General features: G+C 44.0%; 1 protein-coding gene across 2 annotated transcripts in view; it reads left to right on the top strand.

Moving 5' to 3' along the window:
* Positions 1–22667, top strand: part of TIAM1 (TIAM Rac1 associated GEF 1) — a 569717-nt gene that overhangs the window by 151452 nt on the left and 395598 nt on the right. The window contains exon 1 of one of the 2 annotated variants that reach the window (XM_040338863.1): positions 14229–14383. The exons of the other annotated variant lie outside the window; for it this stretch is intronic. The gene's annotated coding sequence lies outside the window, so the exon portion shown is untranslated. Of the gene's footprint in view, positions 1–14228; positions 14384–22667 lie in introns of those variants that run through there. 2 annotated transcript variants of the gene reach the window in all.

Raw genomic sequence — 22667 nt, 5'->3', positions numbered from 1 at the left:
AATTAATCGAACACGAAAATTTTAATCAGTAACAGCCCTAATATATATATATATACCGTATTTGCCGGTGTATAAGACGACCCCCTAATTTTACAGTTTTTTTTTTTAAAGATTTTTTGCCTGTACTCGCTGTATAAGACGACCCCCCTTCCAAGGCTCCCGACGCTTCATATTTCTTCCTTCTGGAGCCATATTCTTCTTCCTTCTTGCTGAAGCTGGAGCCATTAATTAATTAATGAATACAAAGCCTGCTTGGATTGGCAGAGGCTGTAACATCATCAGACCACGCCTCTCTGACTCTCAAAGCCAATCTGAGCAGGCTACTGTATGTAGCCTGCTCAGATTGGCAGAGGTTGTTACTCCAATCCAAGCAGGCTCTGTATTCATTTGAATACATCGCTCACCAGGATTGGCTAAGCGGTATATACTGTATGTAGCCGAAGCTACGTACAGTATTACCGCACATCCAGAAGGAATCCGAGCAGCTGACCCCGCGTATAAGACGACCCCTGCTTTTTGGCCAGTGTAAAAGGTAGTCTTATACGCCAGCAAATACAGTGTGTGTGTGTGTGTGTGTGTGTGTGTATGTGTGTATATATATATATATATATATATATATATATATATATACACACACATTTTTCTTTTTTTTCAAATAGTCAATAATTTAAAACGCCTGTAAACGAAACACGGCTAAACGCGAGTTACCGCGTTTACAAGCCTTTGAAAGCTGTTACAGGCGTTTGACGTTTCAAATGCCTCTGAACAACTGTCCTGAATGCATTTATTTTGCGTTACAAAAAATGTTTCTGAACTCAACTGCCTAGATACTACAATAAAATGGAGTGTAACCAATGAAGTGTAACCTGTCCAGGTAAACCGCTGTATGGTCTCTTGGCCACCATGCTGCAGCTCAGTTTCATTGTCTTGACAATCTTCTTATAGCCTAGGCCATCTTTACGTAGAGCAACAATTCTTTTTTTCAGATCCTCAGCAAGTTCTTTGCCATGAGGTGTCGTGTTGAACTTCCAGTGACCAGTATGAGAGAGTGAGAGTGATAACGCCAAATTCAACACACCTGCTCCCCATTCACTCCTAAGACCTTGTAACACTAAGGCCCCGTACACACGGTCGGTCCAAACCGTTTTCATCGGTTCACTGCTGAAGTGGCCTGATGGTCTGATGTGTGTACACACCCGATCGGGTCAGAACGCGGTGACGTCAAACACACGACGTGCTGAAAAAAGCGAAGTTCAATGCTTCCAAGCATGCGTCGACTTGATTCTGAGCATGCACGGGTTTAGAACCAATGCTTTTGTGTACTAACCATCGGTTTGGAACGATCGGTCAGCGGTCCATTGGTTTGATTTTAAAGCAAGTTTTTAAATTTTGGTCCGAAGGACAACAGACCGATGGGCTATACACACGGTCGGTTTGGACCGATGAAACTGAACTTCGGTCCATTCTCATCGGTTTGGACCGACCGTGTGTACGCGGCCTAACAAGTCACATGACACCAGGGAGGGAAAGTGGCTAATTGGGCCCAATTTGGACATTTGTACTGGCTTTTGTTGCCAGTGGTTTAGACATTAATGGCTGTGTGTTGAGTTATTTTGAGGGGATAGCAAATTTACACTGTTATACAAGCTCTACACTCACTACTAGTACATTGTAGCAAAGTGTCATTTCTTCAGTGTTCATGTAAAACCCTTAAAGGGGTTTTACTGTCCGGATCACCAGATGAAAAAGAAAATGAATGCAGCCATCACATTTAAGAAATGGTGGGCTGCAATAAAATAAAGGTTTGCTTTTGCGTTTGATATCACTTTAGTTTAACACAATACATGTCAACATGTGCTGAATGTGTCCGTTGTGGTGTGTTGAGTGTGAATGGGCCCTCGGTCTTTCTAAATGATTCTTTCTGTATATAGAAATAATAAAACAAATTATGAACTGTACATAGGATCATTTTTTATTGTTTTTTAAACCATCAGTGCCCTCTGATAGGAGTGTCTGACCGATTGCTGTCTTTTCAGTACTGGTTTCTTGTCTCATCAGAGTTTGTAGAACCCCTTGACAAGGGTCTGCCCTGGCCTGGCCTGGCATGGCTGCTATAGGTTGCAAAGCCTACTCCAACCTACTCTTTATTTCTGACCCCATTAAATTAGATTTCAGAGCAATGTTTAATCTGCTCACAGAGGGTTCTGAAATGTCTGCATATTGTGTATGTCTGTCTGTGTTTTTTCACCCTCCTCCCAGTGTTGCCTTGATGTCTGGAGAAGAGGAACAAAGTAACTGTGGGGATGAATAATGTATGGCGTCTGGTGTGGTGCCCATATAGCATGAAATTCAGCGTATACTGGCAGAACAGAATGAATATATTAATAACAAATACCACTGATGGCATTAGGAAACAATTTATACGCATGTTAATGACTTAACCCATTCAGCGTCAGCAATTTTATTTACAAAAACACAAGCGGTCCCACCATGCCAATGTGTGACTCTACCCTCCAAACTCCATCATGAATGGGATTGGACGGTCCATTACATCTGCAGCCTTTAGAACAGTGGTTCTCAAACTTTCTAGTGTCGTGACCCCTTGATAAAATTTCCCAGGTTGTGGGGACCCCTAACAGTAAAATTATTTTCGTAGCATGGGTTGTCAGCACCCAAGGCAAGACAAGTAATTTGCACCCATAACCCATGAAAATTTCGAGCTCCCTGAGTTCCTTTCCACTTGTACAATATTAAAACCCCTTTGTGGTGTCTCGTAGCAGTGACACCTTTGCCGAAATCAGGAGATAGGGTCTCCTCCAGCCCCTCCCACTTCACATTCCTCACCAGTCAGCTGACCTCTAGTCTTTGCCCCCCAGCCATGCCGTGAACTGAATGGGCGGCTGCGAAGAGGCTGAGTGGGCAAAAAGACTGTGAGGGCGGTGCGGGTTTCAGGAACAGCTCAGGTTTCGGTGACCCCTGGCAAATCATCATTCGACCCCCGAGGGGGTTTCCGACCCCTAGGTTGAGAACCACTGCTTTAGAATGACACCACTATGTGCATATACCTGTGCGTTGGGGTAAAACCTGCTCATTACTGAGCATTACTACAATGACTATACATGAACGGATCCTAGTCCTGGAGCTGGAACCACACTTGTAGGCCAGCTGCAGAAGTTTTCATTAAAACCCAACGGAACCCTAGTGATTTATTACAGTAGTGTAGTCTGGCTGCATATACTTTAACCACTTAAGACCCGGACCAAAATGCAGGAAAAGGACCTGGCCAGTCTTTGCGATTCGGCACTGCGTCGATTTAACTGACAATTGCGCGGTCGTGCGACGTAGCTCCCAAAAAAAATTGGCGTCCTTTTTTTCCCACAAATAGAGCTTTCTTTTGGTGGTATTTGATCACCTCTGCGGTTTTAATTTTTTGCGCTATAAACAAAAAAAGAGCGACAATTTTGAAAAAAAATGCTATATTTTTTCCTTTTTGCTATAATAAATATCTCCCAAAAATATATAAAAAAAACTTTTTTTTTCCTCGGTTTAGGCCGATACGTATTCTTCTACCTATTTTTGGTAAAAAAAATCGCAATAAGCATTTATCGGTTGGTTTGCGCAAAATTTATAGTGTTTACAAAATAGGGGATAGTTTTATTGCATTTTTATTAATATTTTTTTTTTTTACTACTAATGGCGGCGATCATCGATTTTTTTCGTGACCGCGACATTATGGCGGACACATCGGACAATTTTGACACATTTTCGGGACAATTGTAATTTCCACAGCAAAAAATGCAAAAAAAATGCACTGATTACTGTGAAAATGACAATTGCAGTTTGGGAGTTAACCACTAGGGGGCGCTGAAGGGGTTAAGTGTGACCTCATATGTGTTTCTAACTGTAGGGGGGCGGGGGCTGGACGTGTGACGTCATTGATCGTGCTTCCCTATATCAGGGAACAGACGATCAATGACAGCGACACAGTGAAGAACGGGGAAGCTGTGTTTACACACGGCTCTCCTCGTTCTTCAGCTCCGGGGACCGATCGCGGGACTCCAGCGGCAATCGGGTCCCGCGGGTCCCGGAGCTTCGGACCGGGTTCGCGGGCGACCCACAGCTGGGCATTTAAAGAGGACCTACAGGTACGTGCTTGTGCCCAGCCGTGCCATTCTGCCGACGTATATCTGCAGGAGGCGGTCCTTAAGTGGTTAAGAATGTTGTAGTCTTTCTGCTATAGGCGGGAAGTGGTTAAAGTTGACGTTTAATCTGGTTATATTTTTTTCTTTTAATATATATAAATATATAAAATATATATTATATTTTGTCTTCTGTCGTTCCTCCTTTCCCCCCCTCATCAACCAGCTATTTATTTATTTTTATTTTTGTTTTTATAAAACTTTTCCATTATCGTTGCATACGTTATTTTAATCCCATTGATGTCTCTGCTGGGTCTCTGTGCTTCTCTGTACAATGCAGGCAGATCTTGGCTGGTGGGAGGGGCCAGCAGGGTGCTGTAGATGGCTTCCTGAAAACCGAACACCCTACTTTACCAGTCCTGATGTACGTAGTGGGCTGGTTCTTACAAAGAGTTATGCAAATATCAAAATGCCTTGATGGGTGGATGCCAGTCTAAAGGAGTGGGTGTTCCTAGGCAGACTGCCCCAAATAATGCCCACGTGTGATCCTGAACCTCCATGAATATCAACCAAACTGTTGTCTCTGCACCTCCCAAGACCCCCCGTCTCCTCCTCCCATGCTTATCTCAAGCGCCCTGAGGCGATTTAGTTTGCATGTGTTGCGCTATACAAGTTTCTCACTCACTTATCTCTAGGACTTCTCCAGAGCTTCTCACTTCCTCTGGAACTTTCTACCTCACTCTGTCTGGCCATCTCCTAGTCAGGCTGCTTTCAGGCGACACCTAAACACTCATCTCTTCAGGGAAGTCTATCGCACCTCAAACTAACTGAACTTTTATCACTTTATTCAGCTCACCCCCACAGCTATAACCTTTTGTACCGCTTGCCCCACCTTATTAGATTGTAAGCTTTTATGAGCGGGGCCCTCTTAACCCGCCTGTATTTTATTGTATTGTAACTGTACTGTCTCCCTTTTATATTATAAAGCGATACGCAAAGTAATGGCGCTATATAAATCCTGTATTATGATAATATTAATTGAAATCCGATGGGTTAGGCCAGGGAAAGTCAGGCTGGGGAGCAAGGGCTAGATATTGCTGGGCATCCTCCTGTCAGGAAATGAGGTGGGTTCTGTCCTGCAACTTCTAACGCACACAGTGAGAAGCTCACAGTGTGCAGTGAAATCAGAACAAGCAATTTCAGTACAGGAGAGAAGTCTGTACAACTGTGCAGGACTGAAGGAAAGGCCGGAGTTCAAATTGTATTTTTCAGTACTGAAATCTCCTTGATCGAAGCAATAATGACATTGGTAGGAAAAGTTTGTGATCTATAAAATCAGGAATATTATCTTGGATCTATGCTTATTAACTGGTTGCCGACCAGCCGCCGTCGTTTTACGGCGGCAGGTCGGCTCCCCTGCGCGTGAGCCTTTAGCTATACGTCGGCTCTCGTGCAGGCCACGCGCCCCCGCTCTCCCCCGACTCCCGTGCGCGTGCCCGGTGGGCGCGATGGCAGCCGGGCACCCGCGATCGCTCGTTACAGAGCGGGGACCGGGAGCTGTGTGTGTAAACACACAGCTCCCGGTCCTGTCAGGGGAGAAATGCCTGACCGTCTGTTCATACAATGTATGAACAGAAGATCAGTCATTTCCCCTAGTGAGGCCACCCCCCCTACAGTTAGAACACACCCAGGGAACATACTTAACCCCTTCCCCGCCCCCTAGTGTTAACCCCTTCACTGCCAGTGGCATTTTTATAGTAAGCAATGCATTTTTATAGCACTGATCGCTATAAAAATGCCAATGGTCCCAAAAATTTGTCAAAAGTGTCCGAAGTGTCCGCCATAATGTCGCAGTACCAATAAAAAATCGCTGATCGCCGCCATTACTGGTAAAAAATATTTTTTTATAAAAATGCCATAAAAATACCCCCCTATTTTGTAAACGCTATAACTTTTGCGCAAACCAATCAATAAACGCTTATTGCGAGTTTTATACGAAAAATATGTAGAAGAATACGTATCGGCCTAAACTGAGGAAAAAATTTTTTTTTTTATATATTTTTGGGGGATATTTATTATAGCAAAAAGTAAAAAATATTCATTTTTTTCAAAATTGTCGCTCTATTTTTGTTTATAGCGCAAAAACTAAAAACCTCAGAGGTGATCAAATACCACCAAAAGAAAGCTCTATTTGTGGGGAAAAAATGACGTCAATTTTGTTTGGGAGCCACGTCGCACGACCGCGCAATTGTCAGTTAAAGCGACTCAGTGCCGAATCGCAAAAAGTGCTCTGGTCTTTGACCAGCAATATGGTCCGGGGGTTAAGTGGTTAATATCATTTTGCCAAAGAGGTTATTTATTTGAATTTGTGTGTTTTTTATGGTTACTTTTCTTGTAAAAAAATAAAATGACTCCTATGGCCACCTGGGGGTAGAAGAATCAAGCAGGACTGAGGTCTTAGTGCATCAATGATGCTGCTGCATTGGTCAGCTAATGGTTTTGCCTATGACACCAGCATAGAATGGGTACCATGGATCTATATTACAGCTCCCTCTAGTGGATGACAAACCATTTCTAATAGAATTTTGAGATTGGCAAGACTCAGAACGCACTCATGGACATGACCATCATGTATCATGTATCATATCATGCATTGAACAGCTGTTGGACGGGACAATATTTTGTGAATATCATGAAATCTAATGCCCTGTACACACGATCGGTTTATCCGATGAAAACGGTCTGATGGATTTTTTCATCAGATATCCGATGAAGCTGACTTTCATCAGCCTTGCCTACACACCATCAGTTAAAAAAACGATCGTGTCAGAACGCAGTGACGTAAAACACGACGACGTGCTGAGAAAAATGAAGTTCAATGCTTCCGAGAATGCGTCGACTTGATTCTGAGCATGCGTTGATTTTTAACCGATGGATTTCCCCACAGACGAACGTTTTTTTATATCGTTTTTTTAACCATCAGATAATTTTAACCACTTAAGACCCGGACCTTTAGGCAGCTAAAGGACCTGTCCAGTTTTTGCGATTCGGCACTGCGATGCTTTAACAGACAATTGCGCGGTCGTGCGACGTGGCTCCCAAACAAAATTGGCGTCCTTTTCTTCCCACAAATAGAGCTTTCTTTTGGTGGTATTTGATCACCTCTGCGGTTTTTATTTTTTGCGCTATAAACAAAAATAGAGCGACAATTTTGAAAAAAAAATCAATATTTTTTACTTTTTGCTATAATAAATATCCCCCAAAAATATATAAAAACATTTTTTTTTCCTCAGTTTAGGCCGATACGTATTCTTCTACATATTTTTGGTAAAAAAAAACGCAATAAGCGTTTATCGATTGGTTTGCACAAAATTTATAGTGTTTACAAAATAGGGGATAGTTTTATTGCATTTTTATTATTTTTTTTTTTTTTACTACTATTGGCGGCGATCAGCGATTTTTTTCCGTGACTGCGACATTATGGGGGACACTTCGGACAATTTTGACACATTTTTGGGACCATTGTCATTTTCACAGCAAAAAATGCTTTAAAAATGCATTGTTTACTGTGAAAATGACAATTGCAGTTTGGGAGTTAACCACAAGGGGGTGCTGAAGGGGTTAAGTGTAACCTCATCTGTGTTTCTAACTGTAGGGGGGTGTGGCTGTAGGTGTGACGTCATTGATTGTGTTTCCCTCTAAAAGGGAACACACGATCAATGACGGCGCCACAGTGAAGAACGGGGAAGCTGTGAGCTCCGAGGAACGATCGTGGGACTCCAGCGGCGATCGGGTCTCGCGGTCACGGAGCTTCGGACCGGGTCGCATGCACGCGCCCCCACGGCTGGCCTTAAAGGGCAACGTACATGTACGTGGATGTGCCCAGCCGTGCCATTCTGCCGACGTATATCGGCGTGAAGGGGTCCTTAAGTGGTTAAAACAGGTTCTACGTTTTTTCACCGATGGGGGAAAAAACTGATGGGGCCCACACACGATCGGTTCGTCTGAAAACGGTCCATCAGACCGTTTTCATCAGACGAACCGATCGTGTGTACGCGGCATAACAAACATTCCAGACAATGGGTTCCATCCACAAAGCTAACACACCAGGGTAAGGAGCCTTGTTATAAGAGATTTACATAGCACCAACAGCTTATAAAATAGAGAGATATAGTGCAGTAACTATATCATTTAAGATCAGGGTTAGGAGAGTCCTTTTCCTGAGAGCTTACAATCTAAAAGGGAGGGGAAAGTGAAGTAAATAACTGAAAGCAAAAGTATGGCCTCATTTAGCTTAGTGGTCGGGGGGCGTTTAAAATGCATGGTTGAGCCATGTTTTTAGTACCACCCAACCACCCCCCTCGGTAAGCTACATGGCAATAAACAGAGGTGTTCACATGCTGCAGTCACAATGTGTCACCAACAAAATTAAAGTAAAAATAAAAATTTTACGTAGAAGCAAGCATAGGCGTGCGCACAGGGTGTGCCTGGGCACACCCTAATTACCCCATGTGGCACAAGACCCCTGATATTTCACACACAAAAAAAAACAACTGAAAATAATTATAAAAAAAAAAATTGTAAAGAAATAATAACAAATACAATAATAAAAATAAAAACTACCGACACTGCCCTACTGACAACAATATCTGCCCTATTGACACCGTGCCCTGCTCTGACAACGTCAGTATATATACACATACACATACACACGCATATGTGTGTGTGCTTTGGGGTGCACACCCTAATGCAATAGGCTGCACACACCTATGGAAGCAAAATAGCCTTCCCTGAACAGATGAGTTTTTTCAGGGATTACATAAAGCCGGACAGTGTAGGAGATGGCATGGCAGATTGGAGTAGGGAGTTCCGAAGTAGGGGAAAGACTCTGGAGAAGTCCTGGAGGTGAGCATGGGAGGAGTTGAAAAGGGAGCTAGAGAGCACAAGGTCTTGGAGGGACAGTTTAGGTGATATTTTGAGATGAGGTTCAGTGTTCTTTATGTTCAAGAAAGTGCTAGGTATTTGCAATAAGATTAGAAAACAATCCTTATCCTTGTGTGAAAGCTCTGTGAATTGAGTGTAATATCTGCCGTCAACCCCTCAGGGGGCATCTACACTCTGCAACCTTCATAAATATGCATGCTCTAGCAACGTTTCAAGTTTTTCAAGTCTTCTAAAGTTTGCGCAGATAGGCATTTGTCATTGGATTGCCTAAAACAATGACGCCTCGTACACGCGATTAGTCCATCCGATGAAAACGGTCTGAAGGACCGTTGTCCTAGGTTAACTGATGAAGCTGACTGATGGTCCGTCGCACCTAAATAGGACTTGCATCTTCACGGCGCCTGCGCAGTCAGCTCCGATGTCTGTGCGCAGGCACCGTATAGCGCCGTGAAGAGGCAAGTCCTATTTCGTCTATCTTCGGGAAGCGCGACGCGCCATAGCCGGCCGTCAATCATCTTCCCTGTGCATAAGAACGCCCATTCCCCGCGGGGAGTCTGAAACTTCACTACGGCAGTAAACTGTGAGTACGGCGCAAAAAAAAAAAAAGAAAGGCATACTGTAGCTCGCGCTAGTATGCTTGATGGCATGCTAGAAACTTGTTTTTTAGGGTGAAACACCGCTTTAAGAAAAAACGTAGTGGGAAATTCAAAAGTTGTAACCAGAGTATTTCCCCTTCTTTGTCACCAGAACTGGTGTCCCTATTAAAAGTTTTACCATCGTATCTGGTTTTGGTGACAACTCTAAAATGATTTGTGTCTAATGTTTAACAGAACAACAGAGAGTCAAGCCTCATACACATGACCGGTTTTCCCGGCAGGAAAACTGCCAGGAGAGTATTTGGCTGGGAATCCCGGCCGTGACTACGCTCCTTAGCAGTTTTCCAGTCAGGAAAAACAGCCGGGAATCCTAACGGGAAAATAGAGAACCTGCTTTCTATTTTCCTGTCGGGTTTCCCAGCAGAGTGTTTCCTGCCAAGAAAACCAGTCATCTGTATGCTTACCTGCAGGGTAGAAAAACCGTGCATGCTCGATAACACTTCAACGCATACAACGATAGTGTGGGGTGTAGCAAGATGGCGGCGACGGAATCGAATGTGACAACACACCGGCTCATCGATGACGTCACCCCGTTCTTGCCGTTCAAAAGAACGGCGGGTTTTTGTGTGACCGTGTGTATACACTGCTTTTCAGGGAAAGCCTTCCAGGAATCCCATTGGGAAAACCAGCGTTTTTTTTCCTGACATGATTCCCAGTCGTGTGTACAGGGCTTGAGTCTCCCAGGTGGGGAGTATAGAAGAAAAACTCCCTTTAGCCACCTATCGAGACAATCCCATAAGTCTTGAATATATGGCAACCTCAGCCTGGGCTCCCACCAGGTTACGCTCCCAACGTGTTTCGCTCTGCCCCTCAGTGTTTAATTATGGGGATCTCCCAGGTGGTGACACATGTAAACGTATGCAGGTGACACTTCCTCCATGTTCTCCTAATCATTGGCAAATGAGGTTTAATGTTGATAAATGTAAAGTTGTGCACTTAGGGGCTAAGAATATGCATGCATCATACATACTAGGGGGGGGGGGGGGGGGGTACAACTGGAGGGATCCGTAGTGCAGAAGGATCTGGGTGTTTTGGTAGATCATATATTCAATAATAGCATGCAATGCCAAGCTGCTGTTTTCCATAGCAGAGTCCTTTCTTGTATTAAGAGAGGTATGGAATCCGGAGGGATAGATATAATTTTGCCCCCCTGTACAAATCATTAGTAAGACCTCATCCGAAATATGCAGTTCAGTTTTGGGCACCAGTTCGCAAAAAGGATATCCGGAAACTGGAGAAAGTTCAGAGAAGGGCAACCAAACTGATAAGAGGCATTGAGGAGCTCAGCTATGAGGAAAGATTAGAGGAACTGAATGTATTCACTCTTGGGAAAAGGAGATTAAGGGGGGATATGATCCACATGTACAAATATATAAGGGGTCCTTATAGTAAACTTGGTGTTGAGTTACCGTATTTATCGGCCTATTGCGCGCACCCGCGTATATCGCGCACCCCTGATCTGGACGTGGAATTCCTGAAAAAAAATGTTTTATTACTTACAGTTTTGGTGTCTTGCCCGATGTCCATCGGCGGCCTTGTCCGGTCCGGCGTCCTTCTGAGGCCTTCGTGGTGTCCTCCCCGCTTGTCCCGCGCTGTCTCTGAGCCGATCCCCGCTTCCCGCGCTGTGTTTGAATGCCGCCACCGACATATACCGAGCGCAGTACACTCGGCCACGCTCGGCTCCTCTCGGCTTCTCTCGCATAACCGGGAGGGGTGCTGAGCATGGCCGAGTGTACCTGAGTGTACTGCGCTCGGTATATGTCGGCGGCGGATTCAAACACAGCGCGGGAAGCGAGTATCGGCGTATATCGCGCACCCACGATTTTGCCCTGATTTTAAGGGCAAAAAAGTGCGCGGTATACACCGATAAATACGGTATTCACTTTACGGTCATCACAGAGGACAAGGGGGCACTCTTTACGTCTAGAGGAAAAGAGATCTCACCTCCAAATACGGAAAGGTTTCTTCACAGTAAGAGCTGTGAAAATGTGGAAAAGACTCCCTCCAGAGGTGGTTCTGGCCAGCTCAGTAGATTGCTTTAAGAAAGGTCTGGATTCTTTCCTAAATGTACATAATATAACTGAGTACTAAGATTTGTAGGTAAAGTTGATCCAGGGAAAATCCGATTGGCTCTCAGGGGATCAGGAAGGAATTTTTTCCCCTGCTGGAGCAAATTGGATCATGCTCTGCTGGGGTTTTTAATCTTCCTCTGGATCAACTGCGGGTATGGAATTGGGTATATGGGATTGTATAATTTATTTATTTTTGGTTGAACTAGATGGACTTTGTGTCTTTTGAACCTGACTAACTATGGAACTATGCAGAATATCTGAATATATCTGAATATCTGCAAAATTCCGCATTGCTCAGACTGTCACAGAGGGCCAAGGAAAGGGCAGAGTATTTGCAATATGTGGCTTGCTGCAGAACTCTACATGGAATGGAGTGTGACCACATTCTTCATCCTCTGACATAGAAAACCACATTTGTTTCTCAGGTTGGGTCCTCACTGAAGACTGGACAGGCGTCAAAACACTTCTAGAGATTAGATGGAATGACTATAAAATTCTTGCCGTTCCTTTTTAGAGCAATTTTTTTTAAAGAACCATTATACAAATCCATCCTGAAAAACAGTACATTTTATATATTCTGTATATTTAAAAGGGCCAGTACTAGGAGAGTATTTAATATATTGCAATACAAAAAACTGCATTGGCTCTTCAATCATTCCAACACCATGCATATGTTTACATGGTGTCAGGGTGATTGAAGCGCTACCGACACCCGGGCCACAGTTGGTGAAGTCACATGAACATCAGAACTCCAGATCTACATATGTTTTGGATCAGTGACTTAAAATGCTGAAACCTTTGGATCTGCATAACGGCTAGCAAATGTAAATTTTTTGGTAAAGTAGAGTTCAGCAATGGCAACCTACATACAGTATTTTCTCAGTTTAGGTTTCCTTTCAGAGCCGGTTCACACGGGCGATTCGTCAGGCGACTCAGCCGCCTGACAAGTCGCACTCTGCTCTATTCAATAGAACCATTCTAATAGGAGCGACGTAAGTCGCTCCGACTTAGAAAAAGGTTCTTGTACGACTTTGGGGGCGACTTGCATTGACTTCAATACAGAAGTAATTTTGCAAGTCGCCTCTCAAGTCGTCTTGAGATCGCCTTGCCGAGTCGCCCCCAAAGTCATGCCGCCCCTGTGTGAACTGGCTCTTAAGGGGTTGTAAAGGTTTGTTGTTTGTTTTCTTGCTTGTTTTTTTAAATAACAAACATGTGCAAGGGTTTTGCGCAGAGTGGCCCTGATCCTCCTCGGATCTATGCGACTGATTCATAAGAATCAGTTACGCATAGATCTCCCTTAGATCCGACTGGTGTAAGTGACTTACACCGTTGGATCTTAGGCTGCAATCTTCCGCTGTCCGCTAGGTGGCGTTTCGTGTTTTACTCGTGATGAATATGCAAATGAGGAGATACGCCGATTCAGAAACGAACGCCCGCCCGTCGCTTTTCTTTTACGTTGTTTGCATTTGGCTTTTTCCGGCGGATAGTTACCCCTGCTATATGAGGGGTAGCTAATGTTAAGTATGGCCATCGTTCCCGCGCCGAGTTTCAAATTTTTACGTCGTTTGCTTAAGTCGGTCGGGAATACGGATGGCCGGAATTTACATTGCCGCCGAAAACAATGACGTCCTAGCGACGTCATTTGGAGCATGCGCACTGGGAAATATCGCCGGCGGCGCATGCGCAGTTAAATCGGCGCGGGATCACGCCTGATTTAAATTGTACACTTCCCCGTCGGAAAAAAATCCACGGTTTTGTTGTCGAAATAACCGGTTGTGTGTACGCGGCATTACATGTGACATCACTTCCGATTTTTTTTTTTTTTTTTATTATTCCGTCGTACCACAATTTTCCAAATTTTGGATCGTGTGACAGCTGTAGACCTGTCAATGAAGCAGCAGGACCCTTTCAGGCCTCGTACACCCGAGTTTCTCGGCAAAAACCAGCAAGAAACTTGCTGGGATTTTTTTTTTTTTGCCGAGGAAACCGGTCGTGTGTACATTTTTTGACGAGGAAACTGTCGAGGATCCCATCGAGCCAAAAAGAGAGCATGTCTTCTTTTTCCTCGACGGGAATGGAGAAACTTGCCTTGTCGAGTTCCTCGACAGCCTAACAAGGAACTCGACGAGGAAAACGATGTGTTTCGCCCATCGAGTTCCTCGGTCGTGTGTACGAGGCTTCAGATGGAGTGGAATCCATCAAGCGGATCCGCCTGCTCAGCGTTTGCTAAAATTCCTACAGTGCCTTTAGTAAACGTACAGAAGTCCCAGCGGTGACAGGTGTCAGGTTTTTGTATGGAGGCAGCAGGTTGTTTCATACTATGTCTCTGTACCGCCCAGTCTGTTCTCCTTCCCCTCCCTCCATCCATACTGAAAGTGATACCTGTGTGTTCCCTCTTCCTCTTCGCAGTAGAGGGGAGGAGAGACCGGCATATTAGATTTATTCTGTATACTTTGACTACTGGCCTCCCCACAGCACAGACTACACCTGGGATAACACTGAGCTCGGGCTGCCATGGTGGATCCGGCATGAGTGCCCTGCAGAGGTGCCAGCAATGACCGTACAGAGGAAGGTAACACTCATATCACACCTTCATCTGGCTGCAGACTTGCTGCTGCCGGTGTAATTCTATCTGCTGCTATGTGTGCTCTTAACAGACCCAGGAAAAGCAGAGAACGTTCCCTAGGTGGGCAGTTTTTGTAAAGGGAAGAGTCTGCAGAGACCGGTTGACCTGTTGAAGGGTCACAAAGTCTAGAAGGTCTATGGCTGGATGGTAGAGTTGTTTGCTGTGTTTAAGTCTTTCTTGGTAGAGGTGCTTCTCTGTTTATGTGTGTAAAGTGGTTCTATTGTTATCATTGATGTCTATAGACTGTAACCTGCAATAGCTTTGCATTACTGCCCATATAAGTGTAGCGCTACCCCCGCAGGAGCCGCTGGATAGAATAGGGATGGCGTGCTACCTCTGTCAGGCCCCGTACACACGACCGAGTTTCTCGGCAGAATTCAGCCAGAAACTCGATCGGAGCCGTATTCTGCCGAGAAACCCGGTCGTGTGTACACTTTTGGCCGAGGAAACCGACGAGGAACTCGTCGAGCCAAATAGAGAACATGTTCTCTATTTCCTCGTTAGTCAATGGGGAAACTTGGCTCACCGAGATCCTCGGCGGCTTCACAAGGAACTCGATGAGCAAAACGATGTGTTTTGCCCGTCGAGTTTCTCGGACGTGTGTACGGGGCCTGAGCGTCTAGGGGTAATGATGATGATGAGAGCAATAATGGAATGTCCAAGCAGCAGGTGTCTTTTCTGGTAGTTTTATTTCACCCAACACGGCAAAACAGTAAACTTGAGGTAAATAGGAAAGATGGCTGAAAAGGAGAGTTGCAGATTCAGGCTTGAACAATACAGAAGCAGTCTTGCTTCTAGCGGCACTTTTACTTCGTCGCCACTCCAGCCGGAGTGGGTATAGTGTATCTGGACAGGCCTCTCACACCGACCTGGCAGCCAGAGTATCACTCGGAACTTGAGGAGAAAATCAGTCTCTGCCACAGACTTAGTAGAAACAAGGGTCAGAACGGGACCTCTGCCACAGGCCCCTTCACCAGAACATAGATCGTGAGGTAAATCCTCCTCAGTAAATTCAGGTAGTCTTTTAAGTCTTCCCACACGGGTGCCCCCATGGAATGCGGTTCCTCTGTGGGGGCATCGGTGGAAAGCTAGTCTGAGTTGATGGGAAGATGGATATAGCCAAATACAGGGCAATCTTGGAAGAAAACCTATAATGCCACGTACACACGATTGGAAATTCCGGCAAGGAGCCTAGGTTCACACTGCTGCGAATTCGAAATCACGGTAAAATGTGCGATTTTACTGCGATTTTGCCACGATTTTGCCACGATTTCGGCCACAATTTAATGTAAATAGCGGCCCGAAATCGCATAAAGTAGTACAGGAACTACTTTTTGAAATCGCAGATGCGGCGTCGCACTGATTAGGACAGTGCCATTGCCGACAATTGCCGCCGATTTGAGATGCGATTTGACATGTCAAATCGCATCTCAAATCGTTCCAAATCGTACCCAGTTTGAACCAGGGTGAAAAGTCTGATGTGAGCTTTTGGTCGGAAATTCCAACCGTGTGTAGGCTCCATCAGACTTTTGCTGTCGGAATTTCCGCCAACAAAAGATTGAGAGCTGGTTCTCTATTTTTCTGACAGAAAAAGTTCCTAACGCAAAATCTGATCGTCTGTATGCAATTCTGACACGCAAGAAAACAGAATCAGAATCAAGCAGAAGAGCCAAACTGCCTATTGAACTTCATTGATCTTGGCTCATCTTTCTTGACGGTCGGAATTTCCGACAAGATTTGTGTGTAAGGCTCGCCCACCATACGGTTCAAGTATTAATAGGAAATAAACAAAGAGAAAGAGGCTTCCATCGTGAAGTAAATAAGAACAGAGGGGAATTTAATAAGACTAAAAATGCTTACAAGCATAAGCAATCAAACGCGGGGATAACAATAAAAGTCCGGTCGGACGGGGTTGCACGTCACTTCCGGTCGCGTCTAGCTACGTTCCTTGCGCGTTACGTCACGTCACGTGACTTCTTCAGAGGATCCTCTGAAGAAGTCACGTAACGTAATGCCTAAGGAACGTAGCTAGACGCGACCGGAAGTAAAAATTCCCCTCTGTTCTTATTTACTTCACGATGGAAGCCTCCTTTTCTTTGTTTATTTCCTATTAATACTTGAACCGTATGGTGGGCGAGCCTCCATCTTGTTGAAGACCAGGATCTATAATACACTGAATAGGACGCTGCAGTCTCCATCAAGCCGTTTGGAGGTGTTTTCAGGCGATTGTTCCAGAGGGGGGAGGTAAGCGCTCTGTGAGCTCAATGCTTAGGAAGACACATCTGAAATTTACATCAGATCACCAGCATTTGCTAGCTGTTTTATATTTGGACTCTATTTGAGATTATTTTCACCAAGTTTATTATTTGTTTGGTTTTGACACTACGGTGTCAATCTTGGGCCAGATCCACGAAAGAATTACGCCGGCGTATCTCTTGATACGCCGCGTAATTACAAATTTTGCGCGTCGTATCTTTGTTTTGTAACTACAAAACAAGATACGACTGCATCTCGGATCGATCCGACAGGCGTACGTCTTAGTACGCCGTCGGATCTTAGGTGCAATTTTTCGGCGGCCGCTAGGTGGCGTTTCCGTCGAGTTCCGCGTCGAGTATGCAAATTAGCTTGTTACGGCGATCCACGAACGTACGTCCGGCCGGCGCATTTTTTTACGTCGTTTGCGTTCGGCTTTTTCCGGCGTTTAGTTAAACCTGCTATTATGAGGCGTACTCAATGTTAAGTATGGCCGTCGTTCCCGCCTCGCATTTTGAATTTTTTACGTTGTTTGCGTAAGTCGTTCGCGAATAGGGATTTGCGTAGAATGAAGTCACCGTCTTAAACATTGGCTTGTTCCGGTTTCATTTCGAGCATGCGCACTGGAATACCCCCACGGACGGCGCATGCGCTGTTCAAAAAAAACGTTGTTTATGTCAGGTCACGACGTATTTACATAAAACACGCCCCCATTACATCCATTTGAATTCCGCGCCCTTACGCTGCCAAAGATACACTACGCTATGAATTCTTTGGGGATTCGAAAAAAAAAAAAAGTTACGGTGACGTAGTGTATCTTAGATACGCTGCGCCCGGCGGAAAGATGCGCGGAGGTACGTGGTACTGTTTATGGTTAACCAGTTCACTTTCAATATTTATTTGCTTATTTATCACTTGTTTACATTGTTGCTCTTTTGGCTTGTTTGCCTATGTAGATCTATATATTTTGTTGACATGCAGATTTCACCGAAGGTACATTTTACTTTCATGTGTTTCTTGTAATGTGCTTGGTTTGAGCAGATCATCTTTGTGTCTGGTTCATGTGACGGTTTATGGTTGAAATATTATTGCACTTACAGAGGTTGGACCTGTACTCTGGCAATTGGAGAATAAAATTAGTGAGTTCTCTGGTAAATTGTGTTATTCCGATCACACTTTCCAAATGGTTTACACCCACCAAAGCGCCTTGGTCTATTTTTGACGTGTCAAAGCGATGTGTTGATGTGAGCTGTGCATTAAACACACCCAATTGTTGTGTTCGAATGTCTCTTGATTACAGTTTCTGTTCTGCCTTTGCCTGTGATTTTACCTTTACCGTATTCATATTGACAATTTCAAGTTCACCAAAAACTTCCAGTATCTGAAAGTGGTGGGTTCCTTAAAACTGGATCGCTCTGAGTTTCGAAAAAGATGTTTTCATGCATGTCGCTAGTGACCACAACTAGTGTCTCTATTAATAGATTTATAGTATCTCGCAAAAGTGAGTACATCCCTCACATTCTTGTAAATATTTTATATCCTTTCATGTGACAACACTGAAGAAATGACACTTTGCTACAATGTAAAGTAGTGAGTGTACAGCTTGTATAACTTCTGCAGGCCTATGCTTCCTTCTGTGGTCTGGCACCATCTTGTGGTGGCCGTTGGCATGACAAGACAACCAGCAATGCTAATGGAGCTTCCCCTGTGTTTTCACTGCCATCTCATTCCCTCTAATTAGAACCCCCAAACATTATATATATTTTTTATTCTAATACCCTAGAGAATAAAATGGCGGTCGTTGCAATACTTTGTCACACAGTATTTACGCACCGGTCTTACAAGCGCACTTTTTTGGTAAAAAATACACTTTTTTAAATAAAAAAATAAGACAACAGTAAAGTTAGCCCAATTTGTTTTATATTGTGAAAGATAATGTTACGCTGAGGCGACGTTAAATTTTTTTTACAGGCTGCATGTTTTGAGTTACAGAGGAAGTCTAGGGCTAGAATTATTTCTCTCGCTCTATCAATCACGGCGATACCTCACATGTGTGGTTTGAACACCAATTTCATATGCGGGCGCTAATCACGTATGCGTTCGCTTCTGCGCGCAAGCTCCGCGGGACGAGGTGCGTTTCTGGCTCCTAACTTTTTTAGCTTGCTCCTAGATTCCAAGCAAATTTGTCAAACCCTGTGTGTCTGTGTGTGTGTGTGTGTGTGTGTATGTATATATATATATATATATATATATATATATATATATATATATATATACACACACACACACACACACACAGGCCTTTGAATTGTGAGGAGTAAATGCATGTAATGATTTTAAATTGATAAACTGTTGTGCAGTTGCTTATTCAGGTCGGAGCATTATGTTTAGCTATATAAGCAAAATAGTGCAGCGCTAACCAAAACATATGTGATATAACACACAAAGTTGTATAACAAGAATCCTAAAATGGTACAATCTACCGAAGAAGTCCTGATTTTGGACGTAACGCGTATTGAAGTGTAGCATTACTGATTACGCCATCACGTTACCTGCCTGTGAGCCAGAGGTGAGCTGGAGTATTGTTATCGGATATGCAAGTTTTTATCTTATTATGTGAGTGGTATTTCATCCTTTTATTGGAATAAAAATATACAGTGAGCACTATTAGTCTTTTGCATTACATATTGTTCACGCTGTTGTGGTATGTGGATGATGCATGTCAACAGGAGCAGTAGCTGAAGGCAAATCATTTAGATCAGGGGTCTCAAACTCAAATTACCTGAGGGCCACAAGATAAGTTTTCATATGCCATGGGGGGCCGCATGCAAACTTTCAAACTTCAAAAACAACAGTACTGGTGTCAGCGAACACATTATTAACCCCCAGCACTGGTGTCAGCGAGCGCATTATTACCACCAGCACTGGTGTCAGGGAGCGCATTATTACCACCTGCACTGGTGTAAGTCAGGGTTTGACAAATTTGCTTGGAATCTAGGAGCCAGCTAAAAAAGTTAGGAGCCAGAAAACGCACCCCGTCCCGACGAGCTTGCGCGCAGAAGCGAACACATACGTGAGCAGCGCCCGCATATGTAAACAGTGTTCAAACCACACATGTGAGGTATCGCCGCGATTGGTAGAGCGAGAGCAATAATTCTAGCACTAGACCTCCTGTAACTTAAAACATGCAACCTGTAGATTTTTTTAAATGTCGCCTATGAAGATTTTAAAGAGTAAAATAGTTTGTCGGCATTCCACAAGCGGGCGCAATTTTGAAGCGTGACATGTTGGGTATGAATTTACTCGGCGTAACATTATATTTCATAATATTTAAAAAAATGGGGATAACTTTACTGTTGTCTTATTTTTTAATTAAAAAAAGTGTAATTTTTTCCAAAAAAAGTGCGCTTGTAAGACCGCTGCGCAAATACGGTGTAACAGAAAGTATTGCAACGATCGCCATTTTATTCTCTAAGGTGTTAGGATAAAAAATATATATAATGTTTGGGGGTTCTAATTAGAGGGAAGAAGATGGCAGTGAAAATAGTGAAAAATGACATTAGAATTGCTGTTTAACTTGTAATGCTTAACTTGTAATACCAACGTCCACCACCAGATGGCACCAGCTCACATCTGGTGGTAATAACTTGTAATACCAACGGCTCACCACCAAATAGCGCCAGCTCACAAAAAAAAATAAAAAAAAATGTATTTATTTTTTTGCTCCCCCCACTTCTGCCCTGCCTGCGGGCCATTTATAACTGGTCCGCGGGCCGCAAATGGCCCGTGGGCCGGTACTTTGAGACCACTGATTTAGATAGATCCATACATAGGAAAAAACGTTTTTTCCTCTTGGGAAGCTTTGAAGTCAAATACGGAGGTGAGCAGAGCCACTTCACTGGTTGGAGTGCGTTTTCTACTAAGAGGAGAAATGCGATCACTATTTTTGAACATTCTGGCACTTTGTAACAGATTTTTTTTTGTTGGACCGCACTTTAAGGACTTTTATTCCCTTTTTTTTCTTCTTCCTTTTTTATTCAATTAAAAAAAATTAAAAAAATTCAGAGTGGGACTTTATACTGTACACATTTATGTGTTTTAATAGAATTATATTGCGCCATTTTCTGATTCTTGTTCTACAACTTTGTGTGCGATTTATATCACATATGTTTTGGGTAGCGCAGCACTATTTTGCTTATTTAGATTCTTTAGAGGTGTTGTGGAATCGCTTTGTTTTGTGTAAACTTGCAACCCACACTTGGTATTTGGCGGACTGCGCAAATTTCATTTTGTTTCATTCCGTTTTGCTGCCTTTATAAAAAAAATATGTAAATCTGTACGTCCAGGAGCAGATTAGAAACTCATTCGGTCACCTAGAACATCTTTCTTCAGTCAAGGCACCCTTTAAAAATCAATCAGCACAATCTTGAGGCACCCCATTCTAAAATCTAAAACACTAATCGTTTCACATATTGCAGCAGTATCCACACACGTAGGACACCCAAAGTTAGAGGTGATTTATTCCTCCACCTTTGCACATTGGTAGTGACTACTATTCCAAACTTTCTTTTCTCCCCTCACTCTGCTAATGCAACCTCGGTGCTGACAGAGAGCAGCAGGAAAGGGGCAAACAAGGACGGCGTCAGGTGCCCGACATCCTCGTTTTCAACCTATTGCGTCGCCATTCGGTGTTAGGATGCCGGTGTCCTGACGAGAAATGCCCGGAACTGCACATGCGCAGCGCATGCTCAGTATGGAGCCGTCGAAAGCCACCGAACTTTAAAATTTACGATCAACTGTAGACGGCGCCTGCACACAATAGCAGACATTGTGCCACACGCTCTCGATGGTCGTGTAAGTCTGCAAGGGGTGGATTTCTTCATGATGGGCGCGCGTGAGGGGCAGTGTTGGTAACATGGGGGTGGAATTTTTGACGAAACTCAAACGCATCTCCTAAACAAATATATCTCTGCTAACATTGATAAACCCACCCTTCAGTTGGCTAAACACACCCCGCAAACACGTGTAGGAAGAATAGCAGAGATATATTTGTTTAGGGGATGTGTTTGCGTTTCGTGAAAAATAGCAGCACTGCCCATCATTACAAAATATGCCCCCTTCTGTAGGCATGCGCCCATCATGAAGAAATCCGCCCCTTGCGGACTTGCACGAGCATCGGGAGCGTGTGGCACAATGTCGGCTATTGTGCACAGGCACCGTATACAGCTGATCGTAAATTCCGATGTTCAGGGGCTTTCGACGGCTCCATACTGCGCAAGCCCAGTACCGGGTGGGCATTTCTCGACAAGGGGCATTTCTCATCAGAACACTGGCAGCTGGCCCATATGGTGCTAAAGGTTGTAATTCTGCACAACAAAAACCCGAAGCTTTGTGTAAGGCTGCATTCACACCTGAGCGTAGCGTTTTCGGTCGTTTTTTTTCCGCACGTATTCACACGTATTCGTGCGTTTGCATACAGCGTTGTCTGACGTTTTTGAGCTTCGTCGTTTTTTATTTTAGCCAATAGGAAAAATGATCATCTCTTTCATCATTTGTTGCTATGTTTTTAGATTTTTTTTTATCTTCTTCTTGGGTGAATATTCTATTTCACAGAACAGATTAAAGCGACAAAACGCCCGTAGTCGCGCTAGACGCATGAATCGAGCGTTTCCATTCGTTTCTATGGGAATACAAACGTTCAAAACTGCCCAAATCAGCCCGATTTGCGCGTCAAAAAAGGGTCCAGAACTTGTTTGAGCTTCAGGCGTTCGGCTTCAGACGTTTTTGGAGTGAAGATGTGAACCATCTCCATAGAGAATAATGGATTTTTTCAGCTTCAGGCTTCAGGCTACAAAACGCTCAGGTGTGAATACACACTAAAAGGCACCCACTAGTTTGTTAATAATTTTGGGGCAGTTTTTGGCACCTTTCAAAGAACCCAGATAGCACCTCAGGGTGCCATGAAACCCTGGTTGAA

Source organism: Rana temporaria, chromosome 2 (genome assembly GCF_905171775.1).
Source record: "Rana temporaria chromosome 2, aRanTem1.1, whole genome shotgun sequence".
Classification (NCBI taxonomy): domain Eukaryota; kingdom Metazoa; phylum Chordata; class Amphibia; order Anura; family Ranidae; genus Rana; species Rana temporaria.
Note: the sequence above shows the minus strand (reverse complement) of the source record. Positions and strands in the feature narration are given on the sequence as shown.